Source organism: Primulina tabacum, chromosome 18, assembly GCF_025594145.1.
Source record: "Primulina tabacum isolate GXHZ01 chromosome 18, ASM2559414v2, whole genome shotgun sequence".
In the NCBI taxonomy this organism is placed as follows: Eukaryota; Viridiplantae; Streptophyta; class Magnoliopsida; order Lamiales; family Gesneriaceae; genus Primulina; species Primulina tabacum.
In genome coordinates this window covers 21,113,503-21,127,862 of record NC_134567.1, presented here as the reverse complement: position 1 = coordinate 21,127,862, position 14,360 = coordinate 21,113,503, and the positions used below count along the sequence as shown (strand labels likewise).

The 14,360-nt window shown below is 36.1% G+C and overlaps 1 pseudogene; it reads right to left on the bottom strand.

Moving 5' to 3' along the window:
- Window positions 1-5,334: 5,334 nt before the first annotated feature.
- On the bottom strand, window positions 5,335-9,148 carry LOC142533869 (uncharacterized; annotated as a pseudogene).
- Between the last annotated feature and the right edge of the window lie 5,212 nt (window positions 9,149-14,360).

The following is a 14,360-nucleotide window of genomic DNA, read 5'->3' as shown; positions in this document are numbered from 1 at the left end:
AATCAAGTGAGTCAATAACATCTCAATGTCATCAAGCAAACTCTCACAATCAATAGAATTCTCTGTGCACTTCAAGTCGGCGGTTTGAACGACTGAAATCTCTTCAATAGTGTTTCCATAGGTTTCGCTGTAACATCCATTGGGTTAGTAGAGGTACTACCCTGTTCTGAGATTCTTCGAGGAGGCATATCTGATTATCAAAAGGGTTAGTAATCAAATATAACAAATCTTTTTCAGTCCTCCTCTGATCATCATACCTCTAATCAAGAATCGGTTCTAATTCATTCTTTTAATAATACACGTTTCCAATTAAATCACATAATCAGGTAAACATGTATTTCAAATCAGTAAAACATGTGTCATGCTAGCATCACAAAAGCAGGAAAGAAAACTCAATCTACCCCGCTCACTCGCTTCTATCCCAGTCTAAGGAATATACAGCTCTGATACCACCTGGTGTGGGGACCCGGACGCTAACTCATTCTTTTCAATCGTCATTAGGATTTAATGGATCAATTAAATAAAGTGGGTCGTAAATTTTTGTTTTAAATGTTGAACACTTTATAAACAAGTGTACAAAGTTCTATAACAAATTAAGTCTCATCTCATTCAAATTACAAGATCAAGTTTAATATCTACAACATGATCCAAAGTACAAGTCTTACAAAAAAAAGCCATACAAACTAGTATTCAACAACTACATATCAAGTGTTGAAATTCAGTTCTACATCTAAGCCCGGATCTCCACTCTAATCTCGATCGCCAAGCTCTTCTCGACCCTGATCTGTCTCACCTGTTGTCATGCACACATACAAACATAACAACAGCCGAATTTATAATTCCCAGTATAAACAACATATACATGCATTTCAAACAAACATATACAAAAGCATATAACATTTATAAAACAATATGCATCGTAGTCTACGAAAGCATAAATCGATGCAATAAATCAAACTCTTTGACTCTTACTCTTGACTCGACTCTTATCTAGGGATCTCGGTTGAATAAGAACGTAACAAGTCTCCCACCTACTCTTCCTAGCTAGATGGTACGTTCTTATTCCCAGACATTGGCTCTCTATATCGAATCTTTACAATAGGAGCCGATCTACTCCTAAGCATATCGATATCCACCAAATTTCCAGTGACTTGGCACCTCTGCCAAAGACTCAATACATGCTTGCTATAAATCAATAGACTAAGCATATCAATCTCATGAATTGAAAACATCAAAGCAATTATAATAAAGTATGTGGTTTTGGGAAACTCAAGCTATCTCTGACTCGAGTCGTATCTTCCCGGTTTAACATTGATTTATATCTTTCTTTTCGTAGATCAGTCTGGTCAACAAAATCAAATATCAATTTGGCTCTGTTCAGCCTTCGAAACCTTCAATACCAAATCTGGAATGACATTTCGAGAAATACAATATCACATACAACTCAAGGCAATACTGGATATGATCATAACTCAATCTAATTCTGTTTCGACGGCATAACAGCACAATCTCAATTATCCAGCAACTCAAATATCAACAGATACCAATCTCAACAATTCATAATTATAATAAACACAAGCTGATATTCTCAAATTATGTATAATCTCAATCAAATCAAATCTGTAAAATGATAACAATTTCATACGGTGTCTGTTCTTCGATCCGGTTTTGATTATACGATTACTACAATCTCAGGAACACATAATAATAATCATATCATGATTCCTTCAATGTCAAGTTTTCAAACCATAAAAGAAAGTAGTAAAACTTACGTCCTTTTGAAGCCTTTTACGAGGAGCACAAAACTCAACTCGGATCGAAATTCTGACGGATGGATCTAACACAAAATCAAATTTCCCAATATGAAAGCTTGAGAATTTCTAAGAACTCTCGGTTCTTTCCTCTGCATAATCTGAATTGGAATGAGGGATTAATGAGGTTAATACATGTTCCCATGCATGGCAAGAAAGTGTCACAATTTCATACATCAGTGCTCGCGCATATGTGCGCCCTGTCTTCGTGCATATGCGCGAGACCTACTGTCTTGGCACTTCTGCATTTCACATGATCGCGCATATGCGCGCCTCGTCTCCTCGCATGTTGGCGCGCATATGCGCGATACCTGTTGGATTTCACAACTACAATCCTCATTCCTTTCCAAATCTGGTCTCGGAGTGGTCCTTCTATAATCACATCAATTTATAAATAATAATCTCGGATTAACAGGACAAAAATCTCGGGCATTACACTTGAGATCCTCCGAACCAAAGCTATAATCACCTCACTCCTCCTCGTTACCTCAACCTCCATACAATCTCTCCTACTCCTCGTCTTTCGAGCCCAATTGGAATCACCATCGGTAGAACCTCCAAAGATCATTTTTATTACCCTCAAGGCAAGGGGCGATGCCTTTTTCCTCTCCGCATCCTGATTTCTCCTCCCACTAGGGGTACTTCTCGAGTTCTCCCAGGCACTGGGTCCTGCTGCCAATTTGTCCAGGTGGCAACCTCGGCCTCTTATTTGGTGGATTATATCCATGGACAGTAGGCGGGACATAATCTCTCTTCAGCATCCGGCAATCCTCTGTGTTATGAAAACCGACTTTTGAAGGGTGCAATGTCCCTTCTTCTCGGGCCTAGCAGGCTGTGGAGTGCGATTCAGATCTTGCATCTTTCTGCACTAAATTCTTGTAATTTTCGGTCTCGACAATCTTTTAAGGCACATGTTGAGAAAAATGCCCGGGATTGCCCCTCCTCTGCCCTCTTTCCTCGGGTCTGGCCACCCGGTCACCCCTCTCTCTCTCCAAAGCCTCTCTCTTCTGCTTTTGAGCCTCCTCCATATTAATGTATTTTTCCGCCGGGGCCAAAAGATTTTCAAAATCCCCGGGCGTCTTCTTGGTCAATGATCGAAAAAATTCCCCCTCCCTTAGCCCCTGAGTGAATACAGTAGTTTTGGTATCAGGGGCGCAGGAGAGAACATCCAAAGCAACACGATTAAATCTTCGGATGTAAGCCCTCAAAATTTCTTCCGGGATCTGCTTTACTTCAAAAAACTAAAAACAGTCATTTGTACTTCTTGCTGCTGCTGAAGTGATGTAAAAACATCTTTTGAAAATCCTCAAAAGATTGAATGCTCTGAGGGGACAATCCTGCAAACAACCTCTAGGTCGAGTCCACCAGAGTAGTTAAGAACACCTTACACTTGATTCGATCCCTATAGCAATGCAGCATGACCATGTTCTCAAACCAGGCCAATATGCTCCTCCGGGTCAGCACTGCAATCATAATCCTGACTTTGCAGATTTAAAATGCTTGGGCAGAGGTTCCCGGACAATGACATCAACCAAAGAGCATCCTTTACTGACTCCCCGAGCATGATTCCGACTCTCCATTTGCCCCTCCAAAATCCTCATCTTCTGCCTCAATTCTTCCAACTCATCGGCCATAGTATAAGACTTAGAACCGGCACTAGACTTCCCTCTTCATCCATTCTCACTTCCTCCTCCCTCACCTGCTTGCTCTCGCTCTTACTCCCCTCGGGCGGTGTTGTAGCATTATGAGAAGGTGCCCTTCTTGCTCGGCCTCTCCACTGCTTGGGATATAATCCGAGCTAAATCCTCTGGTGACAAAGTAATAACAGGTGGAGGTCCTGTGGGCGGAGGACCACCTTGTCCAGGAGATAAGTGCATCATCTCCAAGAACCCGAAAAGTATCTGATTTGTTCTTCTAGTTAGGGGCCATGTCTATGTCTTGAGCTCAATTTCCCACAGACGGCGCCAATGATGCGATCGGACGAATTGGGTGAGCAGGGTCGAGTTAATCCACAGGATCTGATAAGATTTGAATTAAGGAAAATGAGCAAGGATATGGCTTCAAACGTAACCTGTAAACAAGGAAATAAACTCATGAATGGGCGCCGGAAAGGTGTCCGGCATGACCACTTTGATTGCTTAAGTCAGCAGGTGAAGGATGAAGGAGAAAAATGGCTATGTATATGTGTGAATATACGTGAATGCCAAGAGCTTAGAAACAAAATATTCGGATCATTCAAATGTAAAACATATCTGCTATTTATAGGAGAAAATCATATGATTACCTTGTTTTCAGTGTCCACCTGCTAATTAAGTTAAGATGGCTGCCCATACCCTCCTCTGATAACTTTTTCTGACACGCCAAACGCCTGTGGTTCTGACAGATGATTGTCGAACATAAGGTAGCACATACTGATGCACTTGAGTGAGGTGCTATTTTCGAAGTAGCACAGGTAAGAATCCTCCCCGAGAACTTGTGTGAGAGCCTGGGTTTCTGATAACTCGAAAAGGAAGATGTATCGGGTAATAAGATGTCCCGGACATTCACCTGCCCGGCTTCTGACGTACCCTTCCTGCAGATTTACCTGATTTGGGCAATCCATGCATGGTCCCAAGTCAGTATATTCCTCTCACAGAACCCTCTATAGAAAACTTTTTTTTTCTAAAGTAAATTAAATTTTAAAGAGTATGTCTCTTGTGAGACGGTCTCATGAATTTTTGTATGTGAGACGGGTCAACCCTATCGATATTCACTATAAAAAGTAATACTCTTAGCATAAAAAGTAATATTTTTCATGATGACCCAAGTAAGAGATAGGTCTCACAAAATACGACTCGTGAGACCGTCTCACGTAAGTTTTTGTCAATTTTAAAAACAGTATGTTGTGTGATATTTTAAAGGGTTTTGAGTAAAAATAAATTGGTTACTTATTTTTTAAGAACTTATTTTAACGTGCCTGTGAATAATTGTTTTAATAAAATTTAAAGATAACATTCAATAAAGACTTGCTATTTTTTCTTATTTATTCAAAAAAATTATGTGGAATTTTTTAAAAGTATAACTACTTTACAATATCTAAATTTATCTATATATATAAAAATATATCTCTCTATCGGCATTATTTTTATAATATTAATATCTTGTCTTTTTTATAATAAAATATCGAATGAGGTTACCCCACTCATCGAATTCTTTTACAACATACATAGCACATTTAATCCCTCTGTCATATTATATAGTCCACAAGTAATGGAAATCGTACAAGTTCAATTCGATGCAAGGCTTTGCAAGCATGAGACATAATAAGTTTAACACTTCGATCATGAATAACATTATTTCAATTTGGGAGTCGAAGAAACAATAAAGATCCCTCCCAAAACAATGATTCATGTCTAAACTTGTGTTACTTTGTGTCATCATAACAAGTTGCAACAGCAACCTATATTAGAAAGTTGATATCCCCAATTTTTCCCGTCAAGCGAAGATCTTGCCAACTTCTTTGTGTGGTCTTGAGATCAATGATGATATGAAATTCGAGCTATAAAAGCTTCAATCCACCAAGTCACATCGTCGACCAGGTCAGCTGGCCCTGCATACAAATAAAAGAAGAGTTGATACTTGTTAGTATGACTCGACAAAGTGAATTTACACAACTCTGTGTGCTGGCAGGAGACGCAATTTCTCATAATCCGAGCTTGACCCAGATAACCTTGCTCCACCAGCATTGAGAACTGAAAGTTACATGGACATAGAAAATGTGAACCTTACCTAGCACCGCCATCACCGTCCTTGAATCTGGAAAATTGGGATGGAGAAATTGAGTGGAACAGCAATAAACGTAATCCAGAAAAAAAAAATATGCAATTCAGTTCATAAATATGTTCTGATAAAAAAAATGAACACAGACCTAAATATGATCTGTTGAAATGCAGATATTTCCTCAAACTCTCAGCTAAACAGAATCTTCTCTCTATCTCAAAAAATGTGATAACTTTGCATGTTCATTTGGAGGTGGGATTTGCCATAGAATTCAAGTTTAAAAACGATAAAATCTGTTCATATTGATGTAAAAAAAGTAGGCAGACATCCTATTTATCATTTTACAAGCATTTATTGCTTCTGTTCGTTTTTTTTTCACAACTAGAACCGAATCCATCCATAGTTCAGCTGCAATTAAAAGAGCAGATGTAAGCAGCCCTAATTAATAACTAGGCTTATTTTAACCAACTAGCAGTTTAGGCTTTTCAGTCCAAAGAAATTATCTCAGAAATACATAGCCGCCATAGTTAATTATGAAAAGCTCACAATTATTAATTATAAAAACCTGAAAATTCGAATAGGGCAACGTTTTGATTTTCAATTGAAGCCACTAAATGTTCAGCCAGTACGAGGTAAGTGTTACATGGGTGAATATTTTCTTTTCATCGGTTGGAGGGCAGGGATGGGAGTCGTGCTTTCCCTCTTTAAATTAGGTTTCACTGACTTGAAGTTCATCAAAATAAAGTAGCATGGATACATACATGAAGGCAGTTCAAGTAGGATTTTTCAAATTAGTTTCATCGTATTTCTAAAATGGAAACAATTGTCACCTAGTACATCAACATGAAACGATTCACGCAAAAATAAATAGCTATATAACTCACTAGGGGCGATCTGTGTTCTCCCGGCATCAATAGTTATATGTGTTGGTATATTTAGCGACTTTGCCCTTTCCTGCACAAGTTAAAAACATTAGCAGACCAGTGATGATAAAGAATATTACATCATCGTGATAGAACCTTATATCATGTGATGAAGTATACGATTTATGGATATTCCATACGGATCAAGTTTCTATACAAAATGAGGGATGATTATCTTGAGATGTGCACATTAAACTCTCAAAATGAAGTTAGTGCATCCTCAAGAAGGTAAGCGGAAGCATCCAGTTTGATCATAAACATAGTTTTGTAGTTTTCCTGCACAAGAAGAATTTAGATCATGTATATACCAACACCGAATTCTATCCTTCTTATTTGAGATGGTGTTCAATACATAATCTGCCAGAAGCAAATCACCATCATCATAGCTTTTTCCACCAAAAAGGGTTCATGAACGGAGCAGGTCGAATTTTAAATTGTGAGATATCTTGTAAGGAATTGTGTTTATGTTTGAGACAGTAAATTGATGCTCAAGAACTAAGAATTTGACATTTTATCCATCTTATTTTCTTTCTACAACAAATGAATCACCGCCTATTCAGAATACTTCCAGTTACCATGTGATGAAAGTATAATTCACTTACTCTATCCTTCAAGAAAAATTCAACACACAATAATACAACACTCACAGTTGTTTACTTCAGTGTTTATTTAATCCTTGGGCTGTATTAAGCACTGTAGTTGAACAAAATAGCATAGCCTATTTGCATATTGTATGATACCATGCATGAGACTAAACCGAACACCTATGTTTCGTAACATATCATTGAAATTCTTCTCCGTCGCCATTCTGACCTGTAAAATAAGCATATCATCTTCACTTTCAATTTTTACAACCACCTTTACCTGCCCGCACATCTCCCACCTGCACAAAGATCAACCTTGAACAGTAAAAAATTTGAAACCAACCATTTTAATTCAAATTGCATGAAAATTATTTGGAATCGCGCCTTAGAAGTACCTGTTCAACGACTTGGGTGCCCTGTTTAAAAGTCTCTTATACAGACCCAAGGTTGCATGGCTGTACACAATAAAACAAAAAGTGTACTTTTAAATGTAAATGTGTTAAGATTGGAATTTGGACATAACTCAACCCCAAAAGCTAGCTCAAGAGGGGGGATTGTCCAAGACTACATATACAACTCCCAGGTATTTAATGCAACCGATGTGGGACAACTAACACACCCCCATCACGCCTAGGAATGAACATCTAGAGCGTGAAGTTTACAAATGACCTAATTATAGGTAGAACGGGTGACCCAACTATGGACAGTCTAACACATAATGGTGGAACCTGAACTCTGATACCATGTTAAGATTGGAACTTGGACCTAACTCAACCCCAAAAGCTAGCTCAAAAATGGAGGATTGTCCAAGACCATATATACAACTTCCAGGTATTTTATCCAACCGATATGAGACAACTAACAAAATGATCTTTAAGAAATCATTATGAATAAGAAAATAAACACTTTTTAAAAGTTATTATTGACTACAGGAATAAGTTTAAACACTTGTCAATATTGATAACAATGAGTTCAATTCCGATTATTTCACATCCCCACAGATAAAGCATAAGAACCAAAATATATAAGATCAAATGTTTCCCTTCAATCATAAACTTCAGAATCTAGTATGTCATTCTTCCTTACAATTCTTCAGTACATATTACATATTTGAAGTCCATTCCTCTTATTTATATATACAATACTATTTTGTTGAGGTTCCCACAACGAAATATATAGATTTAATTGAACAAGAGAGGATAATTATTTAAAACTATGAACATAATCTTTAGTTTCTCCTTCAATAAAATCGATATCAACAAAATATATTCAGTTAATTTACTACATATAACAGACCAACTATCCGTAACCGGCATTGCATTTCAAAGCAATCATCGAACTATACCATAAATTACCTGCATTGGGCAGCAATCTTCCCTTTCCCCATTTTCAAGTCATTTCTCACAACTAAAACCTTCACACAAATAATAAACTATTAGACCTTATAACGCATATGACACCACGCTAATCAAATAAATGTAAACACAATCACCATTTTAAAATCTTCCAGAATTTCAGCCAGTTCTTCGACCTCAAGTGGTTGTTTACCCCCATTCTTCTTCTTATTCTTCTTATCATCGTCATTCACGGCAATCTTAGATTCTTTGGATGATATCAGTAAACGAAAAGCTCGAGCCGAACGGCATGCCCCCAGCAGGCACCCCAGGGCAAAACAACCCGCCCCGATTAGGAAAGCGCTAAGCCAACTCATCCCTATCATATCAACCCCCCAAAGCATAAATCCACACTGCATTCAGATCACCATTATCTAAACAACTTCACAACAGTACGCATTGAAAATAAAAATAAAAATAAAAATAAAAATGTACACATAAACCGGAGTGAGAGAGAAAATTAAATCAGATATTGAGATGATCGTAAGTTTTCCACAATTTTCAGCGAAGTAAACGCGCGAGGAGGGGAATAAAGTACCTGTACTGAGGGGAGCTTCCGGAACAGAGCACCGGAGTACACGATTCGATGGCAGGGTTCTAGCGAATCTACGACGGCGCTTGATGTCAGTGTGGGGAGAGAGTCTTTCAGCTCTTCATACGGTAATTATTGGTTTAGCCAAAAGGCCCAAGTCATAACATATGAAATAATTATTTAATAATATAATTATATTTATACGTTTTTATTAGTATTACATGAAATAATAATTAATATAAAATTATTTAAACCAATATTAGCGTATGAAGAGCTGAGAATAATAATTCGTCTAGACAGTAGCTTAGATTAATATATAATTTTTTAAATTTATTTTTAATATTTTTGAAATATTGTTCTCATTTATTGTATTGGATGAATATGATAAGCATGTCATAGATTTTGAGTTTGAATTGATACAAAAGAATTTTCGAAGAGATGTGGAGATGAACAAGAAGAATTAGATATTTAAGCTAAAAAATCGTCTATAAGCTAGACTATCACCTATAATTTTTTAGAACACTTATTATAATAAATAAATATTTATATTATAACAATTTTTGTTAAATGTATTCCTATTAGACATTCTCATGAATATATACCGTGAAACAGGTCGACTCGATTAATATATAGAGTAAAAAGTAATATTTTGACATAAAAATAATATTTTTCATGAGTCATATAGATTAAGAAATTTCTTAAGATGGCCTAATGAGAATTTTTGTGAAATTTATATAATTACCAAAAGAATTTTAGACACCCTGTCCAATATTCAAATTTAAATACTTATCAAAAGATTCTTGTCAAGTTGAAAATATCATATATTTTGTGATGATCGTAAAGATCTCACATCGTATTATCGTAAATCGTATTTTGATTTCGATAATTCATGATATTTGTCAAATTATCGAGTATATGAAATATATAATTGACAATGAAAGTGAGAAAATATGTTTTCATAACGAAACATTGTATTAGTAATTGATTTACGTTTGAAAAAATATCTTGAACCGCAATGGAGAAGTGATATCTGTTATGGTTTCTAGCATAATAATATGTATATTGGTTTAAATGAGATGAAACTAATTTTATTAGAGAGATAATATGTAGCATTAAAACTTTTATGTATTAAGTTTTGTCCAAATCTATTTGAAAATATAAGCAAAATCATCCTCAAGTGTGTCGTGTGTATTAAAGTTACTGCACTGACACATTTTAGGAGAATTGGCATAAATTTTGTGTCACATGTTCAAATTGAGTGAGGTTAACGACAAATGAAAGCTAAAATATAGAGCTGCAATTTTTATGTTGACAACCATTGCTAAATCGAAGTGGAAAATAGAATTTCGAGCAGAACAGAACATACACTCGCGCAGTGAAGACGCGCACCCTGCCCTCGCGCCGAACACCTTCGGAATCCTGCACCTGTGCCCACCGCCTTACTTGCACAAGATTTAAGGTTGATAAATATGGTTTGTGGCCTTTGTTTCATTAATTTTTCCTCTCGACCTGCGAAGAAAGGTGTGTTGGAACACTTCATGTTAGCAATCTTGTTTTTGATGTTAACAAAACTTGTTATTAAGTTTCTAATGATTTACCGAGTGTGCAGATGTTGTAACTGATCGAACTGATCAGTTACCGAGCCTAAACTGAAGCTATCGAAGATGTAAACTGAAAAGTGCCAACTGATTGATCGAACTGAACCAATATAATTAAAGTATCAAGAGCAGTTCAACTGGTGGTTCAGAAGAAGACGTTCGAAAGCCCAGCCAGTTGATGAAGAGCCCAACTGACAAGTTCAACTGAATCAGTGAAATCAGCTCAGCTGACAAGTCAACTGATTTCACCTCAACAATTCCAGACCAGTTCAACTGACCAGTTCAGAACATCAGTTAGGAGCGAACCAGTTTGCAGATACGACAAGCTTAATCCAGCTGTGCACAAAGTTACAAAAGCTATTGTACGATCATAGTACAATAAGAGACGTTGCAGCAGCACTTAAAGCCAAATGTTCCAGATATCTATTTTGGAGAACAAATTCAAACTGCAACGGATTCATTCAATGAGTCTCACTGTACGTTCAGCCAAACGCCTATAAATAGAGCCGAAGTTCAGTGAAGACGATGATGAGAGTTGATGGAAAATACAGAGAGGGCACGCTTATTGCATATCAGCTTTAAAGAAGCAATCAGCCCTGTTTTCTGAGGGAACACTTCAACGTGTTATCAGCGTAAATTAGAAGCATATTTCTCTCAGTATGTGAGAACACTTTCGGGTAGTTCACAGAGATCAGTTCTCACACACGCACACACCACCACTCAAATTCCGTCTTGCACAATGACGTAAAACATGTGTATGTAGTCTTTCTCACCTAGACATTAAAGAAGTGTTGGTTGGAAGGTGATGCCTTCAGTCTAGACTAGGAGTTCAGTTAGGCAGTGGGTAAGTCCTAAGCTGGGTGGGTTATTACAGTTGATGTAATTAATCAAAGTCTTCTAGTGGATCCTACCCGAGGTGGTAGAAGGGGTGACGTAGGAGCAGTTGAAGTCTCCGAACATCCATAAACATATCTTGTGTTATTTCTGTTTAACTGCTTGTTTTTGTTCTTAACTGATTTGATAAGTTCAGCTGATATCAGTTCAGTTCTGTCCATAACTGAATTGATATAAGCCATAACCGATCCCTAACTATTTCCAGTCATTCAGTTACACAAGATATAAAATATATCAGTGTTTCTCAACGAAGGATTATTTCGAGTGTTTTTCGTTTGGTTTAATACCAAACTCGATCTAATTCATCGGTGTATATTTTCTTAGAACACGAGCTATTGCAGCTCATCAACGTTTTTAGAGGATCCTCCCGATCCAACAAGGTGAGAAGTCAAGCTCTATGAATCAAAAACACATCGAAACGTCATTGAAACTCAAAAAGAACATATTCGAAATCATCGTGTTGAGAGCATTCTTTTGATGTAATGTTCTCTTTGATTTAATACCTTTATTTATTGAATTGATGAAAAAGCATGTATTTGAATTCGAAATCAATATATGCGATACAATAGCTGACGAGAAACTAAATTTCAGAGTCAGAATTAAATTATATTACGATTTCAATTTTATATGAATTTTCAATGTTTGAAAACAATTATAGAACTTGAAATTTTGATTGTAAATGAATAGATGTATATTAATGAGTGTATAATAATGAGTTATTGTGATTTATAGTACGATATAATTATTTTAATAATGTCAATGTTAAATTGAATAGCGTAGAACAAATTGATACGTTCAAATATGCTATTAGAATTGCATTTTAATGATTTAATTAATTGAAATGAATATTTGAATTATATAGATTGATTTTTTGTATTGAAATCCTAATTTTAAATAGAGCTACATTAAACAGCGAACGAAGAATCGAGGTATATTGCGACTGATTAACAAACGACATGTATCTGTATCATATGATATATGATTGATTCCTTTGACTAAAATTATATGTCTATATGCCTTATTTGTTGATTTTACATCGCATACATGAATATTTATGATTGGTAGATCGATGTATAATTAAATATTTTGTTAACACACATCATTATTTTATACATTCATCGATACATGACATGCACATTGAGCTATTACGCTTGGATATTTTTTATATCATTGAATTTTGAGATTGATTATAGGTTTTGAGCACGATATTATGTTTGACATTATGTGCCCCATAAAAACATGATCATTTGTGATCCTCTCTGATTGATTGGTTGAGATTTGAGATTTGATGGTGCTTTTATGATGCTATATATGGATATTCTCTTATACTTGACATCATGATATATGCTCAGTGGATGAGCATTGGACCTGATACCTCCACAACATGCATGCATTGCATATCATATGTCATTGTATTGATACATATTGTATTTACTATGGTTATTCTATGGAGAGTTTTGCTCACATCCAACGGGGCTATTGTTGTATTTATATGTAGACAATGGTAGGTTTTCCAGGTTATCAGGAGACCAAAAATGATACTTCAAGAGGGAGTCAAGTCTGAGTTGAGGTTGAGTAGTTTATTCTGATATATATATATGTATCTATATACCTGAACATGTCTTGGAGATATGATTTGTTTGTATGTAGTTGATTTCAGTCATGTGTTAACTTATTTCAGATATCTAACGCTTTCAGCCATTTCCACAATAAGGATCCATGGAAAATCCAACTAAGGTAAAATATATTTTGTTAATTTTTATTATATTTGGTTTTGATTTCTCTACAATTGAATCGGATGAGATTTGACTTAAATTACTTTTCTAATGTTAACTCTTTTAATCCAATTAAAATCCAAAAATCCATTTCTTGTATTGCTATAAAATACGAAGGGATGTATAAAGTAGTAACAACATCTCGATTATTGTATATTTGTTTTAAATCTAACTTTGGATGTGTAAATTTGTTCAAGACTAATGCTTAATTTTTTTTTATGAATTTGCCAAACTTGATAAAAACATCTGCTATATTTAATGAATAGAAGCAACATAATAAGAGAAATTGGTGTTAGAGTAGGTGTCCAACAAGCCAAATTGTGGCTCGGATTTTATTGACTATAATGTAAAACAATCTTTATTTTAATAATTATTACGATTTTATTCGATTATGGCATTATACTTTATCTGTATACACATGCAAACTGCATAGATAAAGTCCTTGAATATACAATAGGTACCATGAGGTCTGCATCGCAACGTAAGATCATGAAACTTATTAGGAAGTGTGCCGTATATTCTAAACATGTTCCTAATCGATTCAGCCGCCTAAAACGAGGATAAAGATCGCTCGAGCTCGAGACTAACATATGTGGTGTAAACGCCATGTTTCATTGGCAAGGGCATGGAGATGTCCATTCACACATACGGGTGATCATATGATGATGCACTGAACAACCCTCCCTCGGACTATCCAAGTGGTTCCCAATTATCGAGTGGAATAGTCCATAGTTATGATTGTACACAATTAGTCCTTTGACCAGGGACAATGTAAGGGCTATACGTAATAGCATGCACTTTGATCCATTTATCGACTCCATCGAGGGTCATCAGGAGGCGAGGTTGGGTGTGATTTCGAAATACGTAGGAGCAAATGCATTGTAGTCAGGGATTCATCGTTCGCCTATTGGTGAAGATATCCTATGTGATCTGATGAGTTAATAGTGTAAGGAGTCTCTGGCCAGAGCAAGAAATGTACTTTAGGGAAAAGTTTTTTCCTAGTTGCACATGTCATGCCTCTATAAGTACTCAAAGATAAATCGCATTGTTATCGAATTCATATGCAACTCTCGATACACCAATGGTTGCA